The sequence below is a fragment of the Dipodomys ordii genome, unplaced genomic scaffold, assembly GCF_000151885.1.
Source record: "Dipodomys ordii isolate 6190 unplaced genomic scaffold, Dord_2.0 Scaffold119, whole genome shotgun sequence".
Classification (NCBI taxonomy): Eukaryota; Metazoa; Chordata; class Mammalia; order Rodentia; family Heteromyidae; genus Dipodomys; species Dipodomys ordii.
The window spans coordinates 4304860-4327082 of NW_012267335.1; the positions used below are offsets into that span (position 1 = coordinate 4304860).

General features: G+C 43.2%; 1 protein-coding gene across 5 annotated transcripts in view; it reads right to left on the reverse strand.

The window, feature by feature from the left end:
* Nucleotides 1-22223, reverse strand: part of Il15 (interleukin 15) — a 54294-nt gene that overhangs the window by 31672 nt on the left and 399 nt on the right. Inside the window, exon 1 of one of the 5 annotated variants that reach the window (XM_013029487.1) lies at nt 21617-21735. The exons of 2 other annotated variants lie outside the window; for them this stretch is intronic. The gene's annotated coding sequence lies outside the window, so the exon portion shown is untranslated. Of the gene's footprint in view, nt 1-9491; nt 9571-21166; nt 21280-21616; nt 21736-22223 lie in introns of those variants that run through there. 2 more of the 5 variants (XM_013029488.1, XM_013029489.1) reach the window with 2 other exon arrangements.

Genomic DNA, 22223 nt, shown 5'->3' on the forward strand with positions numbered 1-22223 from the left:
CAAAACCTACTCAGAAAAAGCCAGATGGGGTGCTGTGGCTCAAGGGGTGGAATGCTAGCTAGGGAAGTGTCCAAGCCCAGAGTTCAAACCACAGAACTGGCAAAAGAAAAACAATGTTAACATTCCACCCCATGCACCATGCAGCTTGGTTTGCGTGGCATGGGCGTGTGCACAGAGGCTCCCATCAAGCCCCGTCATCAGCTGCGATTAAATCCCTGTGCAGTCTACTCTCTCCCTACCCCCATGTTGAGAATACAACCTCCAGGAATCAAGGTGCCCACAAGGCACGTTCAGGGGTCATGGGGCCATCCTCTCGAGAGAGGAAGGGCATGTAATGTGCTTCCTTTAGACAATGAAGTGGAAATGGAAGACTTGCTGAAAGGCAGTCTGTCTTTTGTGGAAGGTAGGTTGTGCTAGGGGCAAAGGAATGAAGCATCCACCATATTCCAGGTAAAGAGCATGAAATGAGATCTAGTTTAGGGGAACAACATCAGTTTATTCAACAGTGATGTTTGCCATAGCAATTTAGCCCCACCCACGTGAATCCAAAGTACAGCTGCTCAGACCTGCTGTGCTGGTGGTCCAGGGCCAAACTGAAAAAAATCTCCTGGTACTAAATTCCCAGTGTCCTGATTTATGGTTCCCTCTCATCAGTCTCCTGGGAACTAGTCACACTGCCACTGACAGCGGCTAGGCATGAACTCAAAGGTGTGTGTTATAATACATATGGAAAAAAAGAGCAAGATAATTAGATAACAAACAAAGAAAAAGCAGACTAATCAAAGTTGACTGATCCAAACAAAGGCAAGAAATAAACAAAAGTCATAAAGAGCTGAGTTAAATAGAAAAAATGGTCAGACAATACATGTACATGTAATTTAGCCATAGTTACAACAGATGAATATGAATTAAATATTCTGTAAAATACTGATGATCAAATCAAATTAAAAATCAAAGCATAAAATAGAGCTACATGCAACTTACAAGACTCCGCCTCTGTAACGTAAAAACAAAGAAAGACTGAATACAGACAGAGACAAAAATAACTAAACACTAAATGAAATAGACTAGGGTAGCTCTAGCTGTATTAATATCAAAAGAGACTTTCAATTAAGAAGCCGTATTAAAAAGACAGCGAGACAAAATATATCATGTGCATATACAGAAATGTCACAATGAAAACTCTTCATAAGATTCTTATAGGATAATACAGATAAAAAGAGGATTGGGGTACTCTATAATAATGAAAATGTCAACCTATGAGAGGGTATATCATAATCTAAAATCATTAGTCTCCTAAAATCATAGCTTTAAATTCTATGCAATAAAAAAAAGCTCAGGGATTGCAAACGCCCTGACATCAAGCCCCAGAACAGGCGCACATGCATGCATGCATGCATACATACACACACCACACAATTTTAAAGTACACCCAGGTCAACAAAGAGGACTGAAAACACATATTTACCTTGTTTAGTGATTGATAGAACACTTGTTCTAAGATAGTAAATTCACAGGAACAAAAAGAAAAGGAGATAAAACCATAGCAATAAAATTTTTAGCCAGGTGCTAGGGGCTTATACCTGTAATCCTAGTTTACTCAGGAGGCTGAGATCTGAGGACTGCAGTTCAAAGTGAGCCCAAGCATGAAAATCTGTAAGACTTCTTTTTTTTTTTCTTGTCGATCATGGGGCTTGAATTCAGGGCCTGGATGCTGTCCTTCAGCTCTTCAGCTCATGGCAAGCACTCTACTACTTGAGCCAAAGTACCACTCCAGTTTTTGGTGGTTAAATGGAGAAGAGTCTCATGGACTTTTCTGCCCAGGCTGGCATCAAGCCATGATATCCTCAGATCTCAGCCCCCTGAGTAGCTAGAATTATAGGCTTGACCTACCAAGACCCAGCTCTGTAATACTCTTATCTACAATAAATTATTCAGAAAAAGCCAAAAGTAGCAATGTGGCTCAAGTGATAGAGTGCTAGCCTTGAGCACAAAGAAGCTCAGGGACAGTGTCCAGTCCGTGAGTTCAAAGGCCAAGACTAGCAAAAATAAATTAATTAAAAATTGAATGCTGGGGGGGGGTAGGCTGGGAAGGGATGGGAAGGGGAAACAAAGGAGGAGGCTACAATGCTTGATAAGAAATGTACTCATTATCTTGCCCATGTAATTGTAACCCCTCTGTACAGTATTTTCACAATAAAAAAATTTAAAAAAAGAAAAAAAAAATTCTATGCAATAAATAAACAGACCTAGAGAAAGGGAGAAAGGGACATGTTCACCATGATTGTGAATATTTTAAGAACTTTAAAAGAAATCTGATACTATCAGATTGTAGTGAACAATGTACAAAAAGCACACTTTTTTCCAGGTCATCTTTGGAACATTTTTCCACAATTAAGCATGTGTGGCCTGTGAAGTAATTTATTTTTAAAAAATTAAAGACTGAAAATTCAGGCTGAGAGATCAGTAAACAAGAAGATACAGAAGGAATGTTCAGTCACTGTTTTTAAATCCATGAGTCATTGGCCAAAGTCCAACAGGAATCAAAAAACAATAAAGATATGACATCATCATTAAACCCAGACGCATTCTCCTAAGGAATTTAATTCTAGGAAAGCAAAGCTGTCTGCAAAGAGAAACGAAGTGGGTGTCGATTCCCAAGTCCACGGCTACCACCTGCACAGCGTCTCAGGGAACAGAGAAGAACGTGCTGGTCACTTTAGATTGCGTGTCTACGTTTCCAGGTGAGGAAAACACCAGAGAAAAGGATGTGATGAAGGCAGGTGCGTGCCTGCCCATCAGCCACAGACAGTGAAGCGGATAGGTACTTATCAAAGATGGCCATGGCTACGATTCTGAGCTCCTCCAGCTTCAACTCTAGAAGCTGCCACCAACAGACCCACCCCTTCCTTTCTAGGAATTTCTCTCCATTTCACAAGATGTAATTTCTGAGAGCTTCCACCTGTAGAAGCAAGAACATCTTTCTCTATTTCTCCCAGCAATGGATTCTGCTCAAATTTAGATTTCACTGAATAAGGCTTTTTTTTTTTCTTCTTGGGATTTGTGGTACCATCTCCACCCCCTCTCTTCCTGACATGCCCGCTCTCTTACCTGTGTAAATTTGGCTGGCCTTGGTGGCTTGACCTAAAAATGACATACATCGCGCATCTGATGGTATTTCACTGTCTCTGAGTTTTGTGATGGAAGTCATTTCCCACTCTCTTTATTTCCTGTTTGCTTTCCATAAGGAGATTTGTATTTGGTCTAATCTCCCCTCTCCCTTGGCAACCAGCAGAGATTAAGACTTGTCGGCACTGATGAGGAGGAATTCTCACTAAACCTCACCTAGAGATGATGATTATGTCGTCTGCACCTATGTTCTGGAAAATGGAGTGAACCCCCAGATCTTCAGCCCTTGTGCCCTGACGTGCCCCTGTGACTCTCCAAGCGCTTTCAGCATTGGCCTCTTTCATGCTGAGACGGCCGGCTTCTCAGCCCGAGCAGATGTCTGCTTCCCTGGCCCACAAGTGGCCTCTGTGGAAATTTTCTAATTTTTAGCCTCTATAACACTACAAGGAATTGTCTCAATGCCCTGTTAAACAAGCAAAGACACAGGCTAATTTTCCATCTCTGTTTTGCATCAACTATGTAAATAATAATAATAACCCTGGAAAGAATGGTCTAAGTTGCTTTTCAGTACCTGCTTTTAATATATGTATCGCTTTACCTTTTGCTGTTGTTTTTACTATATCTATACTGAGTACATGTAGTTTTGTGAATCAGAATATAAAGAGAAGAAGTACACTTAGCCAGGCATGATGATACATAATTATAATCCCAACTACTAATGAAGTGAAAGGAGGAGGATCACAAGTTCAGGGCCAGACTAGGAAAAGTTCTTAAGACACTATCTTCAAAATTAAAAATACAAACAAGTCAGCTGGGGGTACAATTCAAATGGTAAAAGCCACTTGCCTAGATATAGGAAGTTGTGGTTCAACCCCCAATACTACAAATAATAATAACAATGATAATAATAATACACTTTAAAGCTTAACCAATCGAGCTAAAAATGGTGAATTGAAGACAAGCAAGCCTGTAGATGGTATTTCTAGTTGAATAAAAATGGAGAAGGATTTGTGTGAAATCGTTGCATGGATAATATCCCTATTAACATAAACTCATGTTCTGCTTTTAAGTATATTTATTCTTGCAATGGAAAAAAATAAAGTAATGGTTAACACTGTAAATGAAAACCAGCTATCACAAAGGCCACTGTAGCCAAGATTTCTTTTGTGCTTCCCAATTGATAGTCCAAATAAAAGTTTCTTTGAAGGGAAGACTGTGCACAAATCATGCCTTCTAAGACCTGTGGCAGTATCAGAGAGGGTCACTAGAAACAGTTTTCGCTTGACTGTCTCCTTTTAAGATACAATTGAAAAAAGACATTGGAGGTTACTAATTCCATTTAGTGTTATCTTTCAGACCTCCCTCACATCACTACGGGTTACTATAAAATAGTCTAAATGCTTCAGTTTTTAAGTATTCCAACAAGGACACCAGAACTAAAATTCTCAAAATCAAAGAAAACTCATAACAAGAAAACCAAAAACCCTGTGGAACTTCTCTCGTGACTTCACAGTACTCGGCAAATGTCTCCCATTGTTGAAGCATGATTTCATTTAAAGAAACCCCCCTGCTGTACATAGTTTATTTTTCCCAAATGGATCATGTGTGTGTGTGTGTGTGTGTGTGTGTGTGTGTGTGTGTGTGTGTGTGTGAAATGGTTATTTGTTTTTATCACTCTCTCATAATGATGAAAACAATTCTAGGCCACACTTCTATTCCTAAAAATGTCCCAGGTTCTATTCTTCAATGATGACAATCCCTAAAATGTGTGTATTCAGAATTTTTACCAGTAAATTGGCTCCTGAGTTCAGGGAATTCAGATTAAGATTTCTTGGAAACAGAGTACTTTCAACGAAGCTTATGAGCTTAATGAATACATCTCAGTGTTAAGTTTATTAGTGCCAAGGGAATGTTATCCACACTTTTTCTTTCAATTTTTACTTCCCTTATAATTTTTCTGGCACCAAAAAATGATTGCGTAAGAGAGAAACCACCTTCCCCCCTCCTTCTAGATTCTTGTAAAGAGTTTCAATTTCTTTCCACCACACGATTCATCTTGATCTATACATATGCCACAAAACCTAGTCTCAGGCAATTTTAATAGCAATAGAAAGTAATGCATATATGCTCACCAACTAGAAGTCTAGGCTTGGGTTTCCACTTCTGTGGCTTTATTTTGTTCTTTAGACCAAAGTTGACTCTAAATTGTCCTCCAATATTTTTCATTTAAAAAATGTATGTTATTATTATTATTAAGTAGTTGCACAAAGAGGTTACAATTCCATAAGTCAGGTTATGAGATCAGTGTTCCTTGGTCAGTGTAACCCTGTCCTTCATTCTCTCCCGCATTTCTTCCCATCCCTCAAGTTGAGTCAATTTTTACATAATGTACATTGGATATCTTGACTGAATTTGCTCACTCTTCCTCCCTCAATTCCTGTGCCTCTCCTTTGCTCTCCCCTTAAAAAATCATGTTCCCATATTCTGGTGTTTATTTTGGATAAACAGTACATTGTTCCACTATTTTTTCAGAAGTTTTGATTAGTCATTAAATTATCTAAGTTTCTGATATCCTTACATAAGCAAACTCATTGAGAAGCTGGGTGGTTGAATTACACATATTATGTAATGTAAAGCACCCATTCTTTCTAAATTACCTCATGAAACAACAGAAAGTGAAATAAACAACTGCTTCATGTCACAGCCCACTATTGCCGAAGACTGATTCACGGGCCAAATCTCAGCAGCCACCTGCTGTTCTAAGTCCAGTTCTCTTGTGACCGGCCACACCCCCTGTGTCCCTGGCTGCTCTCCAGCCAAAGGACAAAGCTGAGAAGCCAGGACTGAGGACAGAAATCATTTCCATTACAAAGCCCGAACACACGTTTGGGGAATGTACCAAAATGTGATCTCCAAAACCACACACACACACACACACACACACACACACATACACTAATAAAGCCTAAAGTATTTCTTAGGTGATCCTTTCCAGAACAAAACTGTCCACCTCTGTGGCACATGGTATTTCTTTGTCTTCAGAAAATGCTTGAAACACTGTATGATGTCATTTTTCCTTTTCAACAAACATGCTCGATTTTCTAACTCTCTGGATGGGTTATGTACCGTGACTGGGCCTGGCTTCCCAAACCTTACTGTTCACTATGTGACTGTACGGCAAGGGCTCACACTCATATTTACACGGCGCCCTTTTCCTTACCCCACCTCCCGTGGGCTGGCCTGGGCTGGCAGGTGCCACTGTGGTCTGTGGGACATCTCCAGGGGACACCATGATGAGATGGTGCTTTAAGAGACCAGCTGGCCACAGGGATTTTGTAGGATTCACAGGTAGGGATGAAGAGACAAAAAGTCAAGTATTTACCAACCCTCTGTAACTCAGACTCATGGTTAGATATGTACCTGATTCATGCCGTAAAACATGGGGAGACCTGAGTGCAGAAAGACTCAAAATCCAAGACTGAATCTTGTACATGAAATCTTTGCTAGGATCTTCAGAGTTCCCCATAATTTTGCTCACATCCATGATGACTATGAACAGCCACATACGGTGTGATTCTCTAAATAAAGGTCTCCCATTTGATTACAAAAGCCAATGTGATAGCCAGTGCCTTCCAGCTTTGATGTCACGGTATGATGTCTAAGAGAGATGCTGAAGCTTAGTTGTAAACATCTACACCGGCTGAAGCAGCAAGTGTCCGCTCGGTACTTCAGATAATATCATATTTCAAAATATGTCTGATTTTCAGAGTTTACATGTGCTGCGAGGACACCACCAGAAAAGCTAAAATAGTACCATTCTATGTTTAACAGGTAGTCTTACATGTGCGCTGATACAAAGCAAAGCCGTATGACATCTAATTTATGAAATAAATTAACAACTATTTTAGCCAAACTTCAGCATGACTCATGGCATAAAAGGTATTCCTGCTAAAAGTAATGACAATATTTTAGATAATCTGGTTCTAACTGTTACCGTGGTAGTAAAATTTTATTGCCATTGTAAATCCACACAGTATTTCCATTCTCTATGCATGCCAACAAGCTGACATCCTCCAGAACTGTTTACTTAAAAATATTTACTCAGCCAGATGTCCTAATAACTGGCTTTACTCCTTTAGAAACTCACCAACTAGGGACTGGGAAGGTGGCTCAGTGGTAGAGCGCTTGCCTTGCATGTATGAGGCCCTGAATTCAATTCCTCAGCACCACATAAGCAAAAAGAAAAAAAGCCGCAAGTGGCGCTGTGGCTCAAGTGGTAGAGCGCTAGCCTTGAGCTGAAGAGCTGAGGGACAGTGCCCAGGCCCAGAGTTCAGGCTCCATGACCGGACCCAAAAAAACAAAAAAAGAAGAAGAAGAAAAGAAACTCACCAACTAGAAGAGAAAAGCTTGCAGGCACCTAGATAAGACTGTGATTGTCTTGAAAGGAGACTGAAGAGAGCCTGGTGTGAAAGCAGTGGGTGAAGGAGTTAAATCTACAGAGATGAAGCTGATGAGTCTTGGGATGTCAGCAGTGGAAGGAAATCATCCACCTCAGAGTGACCCAGGCCCCTCAGGAGAAAGCTAGCCCTTCTGCCCGAGGCCTCTCTGTCAGTCTCCAACATCCAGCACTTAGATCCAGGCATGGGTAACCATGCCCTCTTTCCCCTGTGGACTCCACAGATCCTGTGTTAAGCTGCGGAAACAGGGAGCTGAGACAATCTAGAGAAGACATGACCACGAGGTGCCTTAAGCCCTCAATGAGCACTACTGCCATTGACACGGAAGTCCATCAATACCGCTCTTACGACAACACCGAGTAGTGTGTGCTGGCAACCTACACACATCCTCTCATGTATTAAAGTCATCTCTCAAGATAACTGTCATAGAGTTATGCTATATTATCCAGGGAATAAAGATAGGTAAAAAATAATTTTAGATCATCAAATATAACTTACCTCATACATCTGTGTGTGGAGCCCACAGATAGGAAGGGCAGATGTAAACCAGAAGTGACCCGAGCTCCAGAGAATCTAAGACTGTCTCGAAGAGATAACTTCAAATAGGTCGTGAGGATAGGCATCCCAAAACTACTTCACTTAGGATGAATAGGTCTTAGACATCATGTATTTAGGGGAAAATGGAAGAATGAATGATTGATCAGAAAAGATTAACTGATTTTACCCTGACGTAAGGCTAATTCTTATTCCATTGTTTTCCTTTACTCTTTAAAAATATGTTTTTCCAGTTGACTGCTTTTCAAATTCCTTTTTAACAAGCTTACTTAATCCATTGCCAGCATACCATCAAAAGAGTAATAAGAATGTTCACGAAGATTTGTGCTGGCATGAGAAAAAGTGGCCATCCACACACCTGCAGTCTAGTTGAGCACTAGCAGGTGCTAATTTGCAATGACTAAGCTCACACTAACTCCTTCTTCTGGAAAGTCCTGCTAGATGAAAAACGTCGGGCGAACGAAACACAGGTTAGTAATGGTGTTGACTCCAGCTGGGAAGAAGGATTTTTAATACCTTGGATTGGAGCAGTCTATCTTGAAGACATGCATGTTCCTTGATTCAATGTTTACTTTTCACCAAGAAAATGGTCAAACTTGGCCACAGAAAGGCAGGTTCGCAGAGACAAGCTGGGGCAGAAAAGATGAAGCTTGTAGAAGTAGTTACACTGAGTCAAGTTGTCAGGAAACATGAAAGCCATGATGGTAGAAGCAAGAATGCAGAAAGAATGATAGAAGAATAAACTACTAATTCTAAATAAAATGAATGAGAGAGAAGGGAAAGATGCCTTCGAGAATACAGAGAGCCCTCACTTTCATTCCATCGGCCAGGCTCTATCTTGTTAACTTGTAGCTCTTGGCAACAACAAACTAGCTAGGTGTGAATTAAGCTGTAGCCAGTTTGGGGCTCTGTTCCATGTACCCACTATCTTCATAGACTCGCAATGATTATACATGGATCATAAATTAAAATGTATATGAAAAGCTATTTTGTTGGGTGGCTTTCTGAACTTGGAACACTTTCAGAGAAAGGTAAATGAGTCCCCCGAAACTGTAAGGTCACCAAGTTTTAAATGACTGTTTTCCTTTGGAATTCACCTGATATTCCTGGCAAAAGATCCATCTAACTCATATTCTTCATCATAAAAATCAGCTGATCGTGACCAAACAATTTTTCCGGTGCTGGCACGATAGGTAATCGTTTAACTATTAAAACATGTAGCATGATTTATAGCAGCCATAATGACACCTATCTCTGTGATGGCTCAGGGCTGCTACGGGGAGATGAGCATTGTCTGTTACCGCAGGAAACACCATATAACAATGTGCAATGATGCACACTCCCTATTACCTGCTGATAGCACTCCATCCGTGGAAATGGCTGCTTAATGATACCGCCTGTCTCCTGCTGGCAAATAACTGGATTCCAACATGTCTGTGGCTTCTCAACAGTCCCTTACAGAGAGAGGAAGTGTCATTACCGCTATCCCTAGGAACAACAGGTTCCAATAAAGTAATCTAAGGCTACGTTGCTCTGTTATTAAACACCTTAGTCCACGCAATCTCTTGGCGCCCATCCCGTTTCCAGATAGTATTTCTAGTGTGACTGCCACTCATCTAACTTCCATAATCCACGCTGATTGGACCTCGGGCCCTCCCACTCCACTCCCCGGGAAGACGGAGAATGTGATTTGCACTGAACGTTGGATCTGTGAATCAACAGAGTGGCAGCAAGCTTGCCGCAGCGGTCCCAAATGCCTTGTTTTTAAAGCAGGGCCTGCTGGCTGGCGCCTGCCAAGTAAACGTCAAAGTTTATACAGCAAGGCAGTAGTGCCTGGCAAACTGCTAAGAGCCAAGCTGTCTCTATTAATGAAGTTTATTTGGCAGTTGGTGGGGTGAACGGCTGGGCAACGATGGATGCCTGTGGCTGCTGGCATTCCACGGATGGACAGTGTGGCACGTCCACCCTGCAGCCCGAGGCCAGCGCTGTCTCCTCCACCACCGCCACACACTTATCTGAGACCGAGTGAACAGTGTCACTCCCATGATAGAAGACCTCGTTATTCGCAGGACCTTTGCTCCTGCTCTGTGGACTGACATTTTTCTTGAAGGAGCAATCCGCAAGCTGTTCCCACAAAGGGATGGTCATCATTGTCTTCTAAATTCTGGAGCAGTGTTAAGGGTTTGAACTCAGGACTCCACATTGGCTGGGCAAGTGCTCTACCACTTGAGCCATGCCCTACTCCCATCCCCAGTCCTGGTATGCCTTAGTTTACTCTGTAGAGAGGGTCTTGTACTTCTGCCTCGAGATAACCTTGGACCTCACGTTCCTACCACCACCTTCCCCATAGTTGGGTTACAGGTGTGCATACCACGCCCAGCTTACAACTAAGGGTACACCATTAAAGAAACAATTTACTGAAAACAAGATTGTTTGACAAACATTGAGTGTGTGTCAGCCTCCCAAAGGCTGGCGATCAAGAGAGTCTGGTCCCTGGTGAGAGAGTCCCAATTCTACTCATCATGAAAGTGTTAAAACTTTCCAAACCATAGTTCCTGCAACACCAAGAGTGAACACTCCCTGATAAAACCTGGAGCTTTGCTATGCTTAACATAAATATGGCTCGAGCCCTGGTCTCGGTTGTGTCTTTAAATAAGTTCCATAATCTTAACAAAGCATCTAATGTCACTGCACCCCATTTGCCTTATCTTTATCTTTAAAAGAGATTAGAGATAAAAACTACTCTTGTCCAAGGACTATTTATAAAGGTCACGATGGACTATTTCAGCATATATAAATTCATCTGTGTTTTTTTCATCAACAGGAACACCAGATTTAACCACCCTATGAAGTTTCTCTAATTGATTCATTTTAATCATTTAAACATTTTAACCCAGATGAGAACAGAGTTAAATACAGAAGTCAAATTGGCATTTAGCGATGCATTTGGATCCTGATTCTAATCTTCCCGTAGGAATCGATGCACAAAGAACATGCACACAGTGCCACTCCTGTATATTAAGCTTACGTTGAAAACGTGTGTAACCCATCTCTAACATGGAGGAACGCAGCAGGCTCAGAGCTGGCACCTCCAATCTATGGGTTACCTAGAAAGGGCAGTTACAGTAGGTTTTCAGTTCCTTCTTATTTCGCATTTTCAATTTGACTATTATACCTCACCACCAGTAGCAAGCGTTATTGCAATGCGATTGGCTTCGCTCCACTGGCTTCCAAGTAACTGCTCTCTGGATGAGAGCAGTCCAGAGTAAATATCCCCCCCGGCATCTGCTCTTAACAACTCTCTTTGTCCCAACTCCCTTTTGCCTTGGAGAAGAGGGAGATGGGTGTTTCACAATCTCTTGTACAACCAGAGTCGGCTCTCACACTGGTGTTTTTGCATTGTTTGGCCCATAATATAACATAAAATAAGCTCTTTTTATGATCTGTCTTCTGTAGCTTCTTTAATTTTGTACTGACATCCTCTCTACCTCTCAGAACTAGAGGAAGTGTTTTTCATATTACTGTATTGATCTGTTTACTAGAATCATTTTCATAGCTATAGCTGCTTAACTTTAGAAGATTCCGTTCCTTCTTATTCTTCTACTACCTGGATATTAACTTTTTCTGCATCATAGATTATGCTAATGTTTTCTGGGCCTGTGCCATCTATACAATCTTCAAGTAAATCGTATTGCTTTGTGCATGATGCCTTGTGGTTTATTTTATTGCTGTGTTTTGCTAGCTAATAATTTATTTAGTTCTGCAAAATACCACTGGTAATGTTTATCTTCCATCTGGCAACCTTGCTGAACTCTCTCACAAGGGTGACTAGTTCATTACTTTTGTATGGCTTTCATTTGAGATATTGATTTTTATCTCCTCTCATGTCATCCTTATGCTTTTAATTAATGGCTCCTAGCAGGGTCCACCAGTGAACTTGTACCCTCTACCTGAAGAAAGCAAGCTCCAGAGAGAAACCACTGCTAAGACCACAGCTCTACCACTCCCTCATTGGGGATTTGAGGCAAGTCACCTCACTCCAGGTATTGCAGTTTCCTCATCTAAAAGATGGGAGAAAGTACTTCCTAAGTTGGGAAGAGTTAATTACGTTAACGTGCCTGTCTCGGTGGGTGCTGGCAAACATTAACTATGGAAACACCTATTGACATGACAGATACTCAACCTAATCTCAGAGGTTTATGGAACTGATCACAGATAAAGCATTATCAGAGACAGTGAAGAGGTACGGAGTGAAACTGGTACCTTCCATAAGGACAGATGCCAGCTATTAAAGACATACGGTGCATTTAAAGAACACGCCATCATCACAGGAGATACAAGAGATGCCACCAATACAGAGACTTCAATTTTATATACAAACATTCATGGTTCCACTAGATAATAAATTCCCAGAGAGTTTCATGTTTGCTCCTTTAAAAAAAAATCCCTTACAGTCCTTGCCTGTGTACTCCAAAAAATGATCAATAAATGTCTGCTACTTTCTGAGCAGAGTTTCTGGTCCACTGAGGGCCTTTCTAGAGGAAAACCCTTGGTATGTAGCCAGGCTTCATAAATTCCGGTGGCTGAAAGTAGTGTGGCTTGATTAAGAAAGGTCAGGCTGTGTGAGGTAAGTACCTTAATGGCAGGTCAGTTAGGGCATTAGCTGAATCATGGCTCAAGTTTTAGAGGTCTTTCATGAGCACTAAGAAACAAGACCCAGCATTCCAAGAGTCAAATCTTTAGACTTGAATATAGACTTTTAGATAGAATATAGACTTTTAAATCAGGAATTTGGGATCGTGTAAAATTTTGAAACGGCATAAAAATATCACAGCTATAGATCTGATCTGTCGAATTCTCTATAAAAGAGGCAATCAATACATTATATACCAATGAGGCTTCTAGTTGTATAAATGTCTCTCATCATTTGTGTACTGACTCCTGAGACCACTTTTTCAAAAACTCTCTGCCAAGAGGATTAAGAAAACTAAGTGCCTTGTTCTATTTCCTCTGATTTATTGAAGCATTTGCCTTACAAGCCCCAAATTATCCACTCTGTCATAAAATTAGTATGAAATACTAAACAGCCCTGGTTGTGCTTTGTTTTGGTCTGTTTTCTCAGCTCCAAGAAAGTTCACACTCCTGGTGATAAATTACACAAGCACTCTACCTGTAGCCCGTCACACGCATCCCCTTCATACAAAGTTTCCTTCTTGACTCTGGTGACAGGGACTCTGTTGGGAGACTTGGGACACAAGGAGTATTCACAAGAGCCACGTGACCACAGGTGAGTGTGTTCCGAGTCTAGTTAAACTCCTTTCTTTAGAGCCTCAACTTAACCTTTCAGCAACAAGTGACGGCGTTCTGACAACACAAGTAACATGGTGACATCTCCTAGGAACAGAGAAGCTGCCAGGAGGCACGGTCCATGATGGCATCCGCGTTTGCCCAAGCTTAGCCCTTCCAACGCCACCACCACGCTCCTGAGAGAGGAGGCAGCGCAGTCAACCATTCCAGACGGTGCCCGCCGAGCGCTCATCTGACAGGGCTGGCACCCAAGGGTGGGTCAGTATTCACAGGGAACAATGGAGGAGTCCAGGATAACTTCATAAAGGAAGAGAGACTCTTGAAGGAGGCGGTAGCCATAGAATCCCTTCACCGAACAATAGGCCGAGTGCGTATGGCAAGAATACACAAGCTGAGGATTGGCTCTTTCTCCAAGGCCTCTCCACGTGGCTGGCTCAGTGATGCTCCCTTGTGGCACCTGGGGACCCCCCCCAGTCTCCTGTTACAAACCTTTTTGCCTTCTGGGGGAAAAAGCCTGACCACTAGCTCCAGTCGCTGCCTCTTTACTTGTGAACTCACAAGCGGTACGTCCGTGCACTTGACAGAGCTCCTTGTCTCCAGTCCACCACCGCCGGGGCTGACAGGAGAGCTGCCGTGTGAGCGGCGGCCATGTGGTGCTGGGATTCTGAGCCCGAGCCCCACACTGGCTCTGCCGTGTGCCACACCTCGAAGGTCATCTTCCCCCCTCCAGTTCATTGTTCTGTTTTGCTCTAGATGAAGTCTCTGCTTTGCCTGCCTGAGCCCAGCACCTGTCAAGCACCTGTGATTGCAAGCATGAGCGGTCACACGCGGCTCTGATGCTCCACGTTCAGCTCAACCTCCATAGCCCAGCATCTCGTAGGACAGACATAGAAATCAGATCTCAGCTATTACCCTTGAGCTCACTTTCCTGCAGGTGCATAAAGCTTCAAGCCCCAACTATGCAGCCTAAGGCGTGGAGCCATCGGAGATACACCATGGTACCCACGGGGGTACAGCAAAGCCTCTGTGGTTGAGGAACTAAGGACAATAAAAACCACCACTGTTGTGTTCAGTATTCTAACTAACCACGAGAAAATAAAATAGTTGATTTTATTTTCCTCGTGTTTGGTGGTGGCGGGCGGGGCAGGGGGGGCGCGAGGGGAAGGAGGACAGAAATTTATTCTAGCAACTGAGAAGTGATACTAAAACTAGTACGAGACGAGGCTGTGAGCAGACTGAAGGCAAGCAGAGACACAGGGAAGTGTGGACAGGCAACCAGGCTGTGGCTGCTGCGGGCAGAGGCCAGGTAGCTCTTACCAGGTACAAGCAACCAATGTGATAGCAGTGTGGGCCCAAATCACAGGGGAGGAAGAAAACGTTCTTCTGAAAGGGACAATTGGCTTCATTTAGCTACCTCCCATTAAGTGCAGGAAGAGAAAGATAACTACAATTGTCCAAGCAGAATTGAGAGGAAATTTTCCAACCCAAGATTTTCTAGGCTAGAAAATAAGCCATTTTTCTCATTCCTGTTTATCCAGCCAGCAAGAAGCTCTCAAAGAAGTGGTCTTAGGGCAAAGATCAAATCCAGGGTTTACTGGTCCAGTGAGCTCTCAGGTTAAAGATCAAATCAGAAGAGTCTCTGCTAGACACTTCATTAAGGCCCTGGGAAGTTTTAAAGTGGTGCCTTGAAGATCTTGTCAGGAGTCAGGGCTCAAGAAAGCCGGAAAGGGCTTCTTGCACAAAGTTCTTGATTGCATACAGAGTGAAGAAGAATCCATCTCAAGGGCTTTCTCAAAGATGCCTTTTATCTAATGCAATGCACCTGACTAAAATTCAAAGGAAACCCCAAAGGTTTAAAAGATATCTGAACTTGAAAACTAACAAAACAGTATACCAACAGCTAAAGGAAAGTAAGTACACAGAAAAACCTCTTAACTCTCCAAAAGCAGAAGGCAGATCATGCAACAGCAAATCAGAGTCATGGTCTTGCTTCTTTATTTGTGCCAGTCCTGAGGCTTAAATTCAGGGCCAATAAGCAAGGTGTAGTGGTGCGTGCCACCCATGGCAGAAACATCGTTAGGGGGATTGTAGTGTGAAGCCAACGCAGGAGAATGTGCAAGATCCTATCAGAAAAGCAAAACAAAAAGGGGTGGCGGAGGGGCTCAAGTGGAGAGTGCTTGCCCAAAGCCCTGAGTTCAAACCCACTACAGCCAAATAAAAAAAGAAAAGCGGTATGAGAGGGAAGAGAGGGAGAGAGGGAAAGAGAGAGAGGGAGGGAGCGAGGGAGGAAGGAAGGGAGGGGGCTGTCCATTGGTTCTCCATAGCACTCAGGTTCATTACTGCTCCCGCCCCTTCCTCCCTTGGATGTAAGCCCAGAACACACAGTAGAAAGCCAAGGAGAGCAGAGGAATAAGACTGACCTAGACCAGAGCTCATCCAGCTAAAGAACACACATCCCAGGGCTGTCCACTTTCTGAGGAGACGTGAGGACAGGATTCTGAGAATAACCGAGTGTACATGTACTGCCTGTTGATCAACGCCACACTTGAGGTGCCCTGGGCCAGCAGACTCCTAGGAAGCTCTCCTTTCCCACTTCCTTTTCATAATTATCCTCTGCTTCACCAGAGAAAGACAAATCTCTCCCCACTTCAGAACCTTGCAATGTTCCCTACCTTGCAGGGTACCAGCAACAGGGCCCATTTGAAAAGCTGACCAAAGAAAAATAACCTTTTCATCAAGGCAACAATACCATGTGTGTCTATTTCTATGCTACCCATTACTGATATAGTTTTAGTATTTATGCCTCATAATTACTTCTCAAAAGTTAAAGGGTCATTTTGGTTAAGGGTATAATGATGTTAAGGTAACATAAATAAGAATATCTTTTAAAATAAAGTCCTTGGTAGCCAGGTGCCGGTGGCTCATGCCTGTCATCCTAGCTACTAAGGAGGCTGAGATCTGAGGATCTCAGTTCAAAGCCAGCCTGGGCAGGAAAGTTCGTGAGCCTCTTATTTCCAATAAACCACTAGAAAACCAGAAGTGGCGCTGTGGCTCAAGTGGTAGAGCGCTCACCTTGAGCTGAAGAGGCCAAGGACAGCGCCCAAGCCCAGAGTTCAAGCCCCACAACCAACAAAAATAAATAAACAAACAAACAAAATCCTCAGAAAACTCATGATAATAAGATGATTTTAACCATAAAAATCCATCAATGCAAAGCTGAAGTTCAATGTTATGTAGCTCCTTTTGTTACAGAAAAATAAAGAAAACAAAAATACAGAAAAGCTAAATTATAAAATCACTAGCAGGAAAATGTATAATGAAAGAATAATTATATGAGTGGGCAATGTGGCTCATGTCCCGGGCTAGGAGTTTGAACCCCCAAATCACAACAACAAAACATTGAAAATTTCAGACATCTGTGCTAATAGCATGCACAAGAGACTTCATTTCTCAAATTCTAATTTGCAGTTACATGACGAAACTTCCAATAAAAGAGAAGAATGATTCAGGGTTAAAAGGATTTAGGAACTTTCTGGATTCCTTTGGCTCCTCCCCCGACCCCATCAGCCTTTCCACTGCAACAGCTTCTTCTTGGAGGCCCATTCTCAGTTTCAGTTCCTTCATTTGGCAGAATATTGTGTATCATTCTGATTTTGTCTTCCCAGATGTCAGGGCTTGGAAGAATCATGAACAGATGGGAAGGGCACAGCCACGTATTGAATTCAGACGTACCATTTCTATGGGATCTATACTAACTAAAACCCTGTGTCAAAGTTGATATGGCTGAATTAAACTGAGATCAAAGAAACTCTTACTCCTGTTTCAGATTCCAGCACTGAACAATTTCAAGGAAAAAAGAAAAGAAAGAAGGAAGGAAAGAAGGCAGGCAGCAGGCAGGAAAGGCGGAAGGAAGGCAGGAAGGAAGGAAGCAAGCAAGCAAGCAAGCAAACAAGCAAGCAAGCAAGCTGGCTGCAGAGACACACATCTATAATCCCGGCACTGGAGAAGCTAAAGCAGGAAATTATGAATTCACAGCCAGCCTGAGCTCTATAGGCTATCTAGAGTAAAACCCTATCTCACCAAAACAGACAAAACAAAACAAAAATTCTAATATAACTCAAGTAATACACAGATAGCATTAAATCATCCCAAATGGTAGCCAGTAGCTGCTACATGGCAAAGGCACGTGTTTTACTTTTCAATATGCTAACCACCTGGCTTTTCCTAGAAATCATGAAATCTGAAAAGAGATCATTAAGGTTGAGCTTGCCATGGGACTAGAGACGGGTGAGGGCGTGCAAGGAAATGACAGATTGGCGTGTGAAAAGTAGCTCGGGTTTCCTCTGTAACTTTCATGTTCCCACTGGAACAATATGGTTAACACTAACAATTTCGAACTCAGAATCTCTGTGGAGATTTCTTGGCTACTTAATTCTCCAATCAATACAGTCTGGAAAGAGATAAAGAGGATGTTCCAAATAGCTAACTACTTGAACTTGTGATGTAATAGCGAAATCTGTTCAAACCTGTCCAAGAATCCCAAACTTCCATTTGCATAGATAGATAGATAGATAGATAGATAGATAGATAGATAGATAGATAGATAGAGATACAATGATACACTGATACATTGATACATAGATGCATAGATGATATATAGATATATAGATACAGACACATAGATCAATCCAATTTTGCCTATTTGTCAAGCTCCTTCAGCAGACTTATGCATATTAGACAAATGTTTTCATTCAGAGAACATAAAATTTTTATTTTTATTTTTATTTCTCCAAGGAACCAAACCCATATACTCAAATGAACATTTTTATTGCAAGAATATCTTTAAATATAATGTCAATTAGAGAAGTAGCATTTGCTTATTTTTAAGTCTTCCCTCATGTATGCAATCATTACTTCAGTATGCATTCATCCATTTCTTTTTTTATCCACTGAGGAGAGAAGAGTGAGGGGTGACATTGATCGAAACGCATCACCCTCATGAACTGACCTGTTAGATTGAAACCCCTTTGTACAGATCCTTTTATTATCTTTTCAAAGGTAATAAAACCTAATGGTCCCATTTTATCCCAGTCAAATTGGCCAACACTGTGAATCTAAACAACAACAAATGTTGGTGAGATTGGGGGAACCCTACTGCACTGTTGGTGAAAGTGTAAACTGGTACAACCACTCTGGACAGCAATCTGGAGGTTCCTCTAAAACCTACACATAGATCTTCTCTGTGACCCTGCCAAACCGCCCTTGGGCATCTACCCAGAACGTCATAAGCCAGGAGACAGCAAAGACACTTGCACATCCATGTTCACTGCTGCACTATTCACAAGAGCCGAGTCGTGGAAACAGCCCAGATGCCCTACAGTAGAGGAGTGGATCCAAAAAAATGTGGTACCTATACACAAGGAATTTTACACAGCCATTAGCAAGAATAAGATTATGTCATTTGCAGGGAAATGGATAGACTAGAACAAATCATGTTAAGTGAGGTAAGCCAAGCTCAGCAAGACAAATGGTGTATATTTTCTCTCCCGTGTGGAAGATGGATTGAAAGTACACTGGGACGTGATAAATTATACAGGATTTTAGGCATTCACACACAGTGAGACTAAAAGGGAATACTCTTAGAAAAGGAATACAGAGATGCAATGCCCGTGTGCCTCTAATCATATAAAATTATATTGATCAAAATGAACTCCAAGAATTGGAAACAAGAGGATTTCCTCCACTGTTGTTTGTGCTTTCTTTTTGTCTTGTTTGTTCATTTATCTGTCTTCGGGAGGGTGAGAGACAAGGTAAACGGATGCAGCAGTGGTACTCACTGAACGCTATGTTGGAAATGAACTATACAACCTGTGGGTGGGGACAGAAGGGGAAATTAAGATAGAGTGAGGGAAGGGGTGACACTGTCCAAAAAGAAATGTGCTCACTACCTGTCCTGCATGACTGTAACCCTATACATCATCTTTACAAAATCAATAAAAAAATTTTAAGCAATAGGTTTCCTTATGACATTTTTCTACATGTATGTAACGTACTTTGACCAAATTCACTCCTGATTGCCCTGTCTTGCCCTCCACCCTCCAGCTGGTCCCTTTCATCTTCCTGAATAGCCCATCTGTGACTTTCCAGTCAAACATTTATTGTACAGCCAATACAGTCTATCATTATAACATGACCCCAAAATAAAAGAGTGTCTGGCATACGGTAGGAACTATGCAGTGGGGGGTCAGGGAGTGCTGGGGATCACACCTAGGGCCTTTTGCATGCTGGGTAATTGTTCTACTGCTGAGCCACACCCCTAACTCCTTTGTAGGAAGTCTTTCTGTGGGAATGGTGCCATCCTACAAAAGCAGCAGTGTTCTTAAACCTGTCCTCTGAGCTCTACCGCCCCAGCCCCACGGCCTGTGCTAAGTTCTTTAGCTATTCTATACTAAACTTACTCAGCTATAAAGCAAGCTTCCCACCAAGGGAGTTAGTTCATTAGGAGGCTTTAAAAAAATCATACTCGGTGCCCAGTGCCAGTAGTTCACACTTATCATCCTAGCTACTCCGGAGGCTGAGATGTGAAGATTGTGGTTCAAAATTATCCCAGGCAAGCAGGTCTGTGAGACTTTTATCTCCAATTAACTACCAAAAAGCCAGGAAGAAAAAGCTCAGGGACAGAGCCCAGGCCCTGATTTCAAACCCCAGGACTGGCAAAAAAAAAAAAAAATCATACTTAGAACAGTATTTAGTAAGAAGACTCAAATATGTTGGCTGCGAATCATGGCTCAAGTTCAAGTTATGAATCTGTAGAGAGTACTGTCAGTATTTTTATTACCCAAAGTTCAGAACAGTAGTTGTTACACAATAAATACAATTTAACAAAAACATCAGGGGAAATGAAACAAAAAACCCAGACAATCTTGTAAGTTGCAAAAACAAGTTAAAACTTCTTTGGTTCAGAGATCAATTTGAAAAGCAGACTGAAGTAACAGTGTCACACACACACACACACACACACACACACACGTGCACACGCACACGCACGCACACACACAGCATTTCTGGCTCCCTTTCTGAAATCCATCAGAGTCAGCAAGCCTGAGACAGAGAACCTCCTAGGATTAGCTTCCAAACTCTGGGTCACAGTGACATTGAGGTCATCCTCCAGATTAAGTTTCTAAGTATTCATTTCACTGGCAAACTCCATGTCTTGTAATGGCGCTTTGACACTTACTGTATTAATTTCTGCAATTAAAACATCCTATTATTTTTACTGGGCGTGGTGATTCATGCCTGTGATCCCAGCTACTCGGGAGGTAGAAACAGGAGGATTTAATGCTGGAGGCCAGTCTGAGCGAGGTTAGAGCACCCTCAGGCCCTGGAAGGGAGCCACAGCAGGGAGCAAGAGGTAGAGTGGGAACAATATATTCCTTTCCCCAAGCCCAGAGGAAGCAGCAGGAAACCTTCAACAAGAACAGATGTTTGTATTGCCCAGGGCAAATGTGCAGAGAACACACCCCAAATTTATGGGAGAAACTACAACCTGTCAGAAGCTCTGAGCCTGGGAATCAACACCCGGCCCTGGCTCGTCCGGGTGGCAAAAGCAGGTCAGAGTGCAGAAAGAACCCTTCCTTCCCCATCTGACGGGGGACAGGAGAAATAGAAACAAAACATACACCAAACACCATTAAAACAATTGTTGAGATGCTTCTTACCTTGAAGTGAACCGTCAGCTTCATTACTTAAGACCTCTAGAATGGCTATGGCTGTAGCTTCTCAATATCAATATCTTGGTGTTCTTTCTTTTATACCTCCTCCCTACATCACTTCATTTATTTGTGTGTGTGTGTGTGTGTGTGTGTGTGTGTGTGTGTGTGTGTGTGTGTGCCAGTCCTGGGACTTGAACTCAGAGCCTGAGCCTGCCGTGTAGCTTTTTCTCTCAAGGTGGGTGCTCTACCCCCTGAACCACCCCTCCACTTCTAGTTTTTTGCTTCCTTAACTGGAGATTTAAAAATAATAATAAAATCTCCAGAGACTGCAGCCTGAGCTGGCTCTCAGCTTGGTCCTCAGCTCTCAGGCCCCCGGACAGATTAGATTACAGGCTGAGCCAGCAGCTAGGGCGGGGCGCTGCTAGGTGGCTTTGGAAGCAACCCCCAGGAGCTCACCTTTGCCTGTGCACTGCGCGGACGCTGACGCTTTCCATCCAGCGGGCCACCCGTCCCGTCCCTGGATCCTAACCCAGAAACCCAGCCAGCCCAGAGGGTCCCCGCGCGGCCCGGACGCGGCCCTGCGCTGCACTTTAGAAGGGAAGTCCTACAGTGCGTCCTGGGAGGCGGCCAGCCCGTGGCAGCCACTTGGCTGCTTTGCTTTTTCTCCCCATCTGGCTGGATCTGTCGAGCGCCTGCCAACCACGCGAGCAGCTCTGCACACACCTGCGACGTCACACCGCGAGCGCCGCGCCCGGAGCCCCGGGAACCGCACGGCTGCCCGGCCCTCGCGTGGCGCGCCCGGCCCTGGCCGACCCTCGACGCCGGTTTCCTGCCCCCACGGGAGGGAGAGGCCCCTCCTCCGACAGCAGAGGTGGAAATCCAGGGGCTCGCGCGCGCCCCATCTCCCCAGCCTGCGGGGAGCTGGAGGCGGGGCCCGGGAGAGGACGCGGGAACGGGGGTGCGGGGCGCCGCGGTACCTGGTGGTGACCTTTGAGCTCTTGGGTGTAGAACCCAAGTCTCCCGGCGGCCTGGGCTTCCCAGCTCCGCAGCGTGGCGGGCGCAG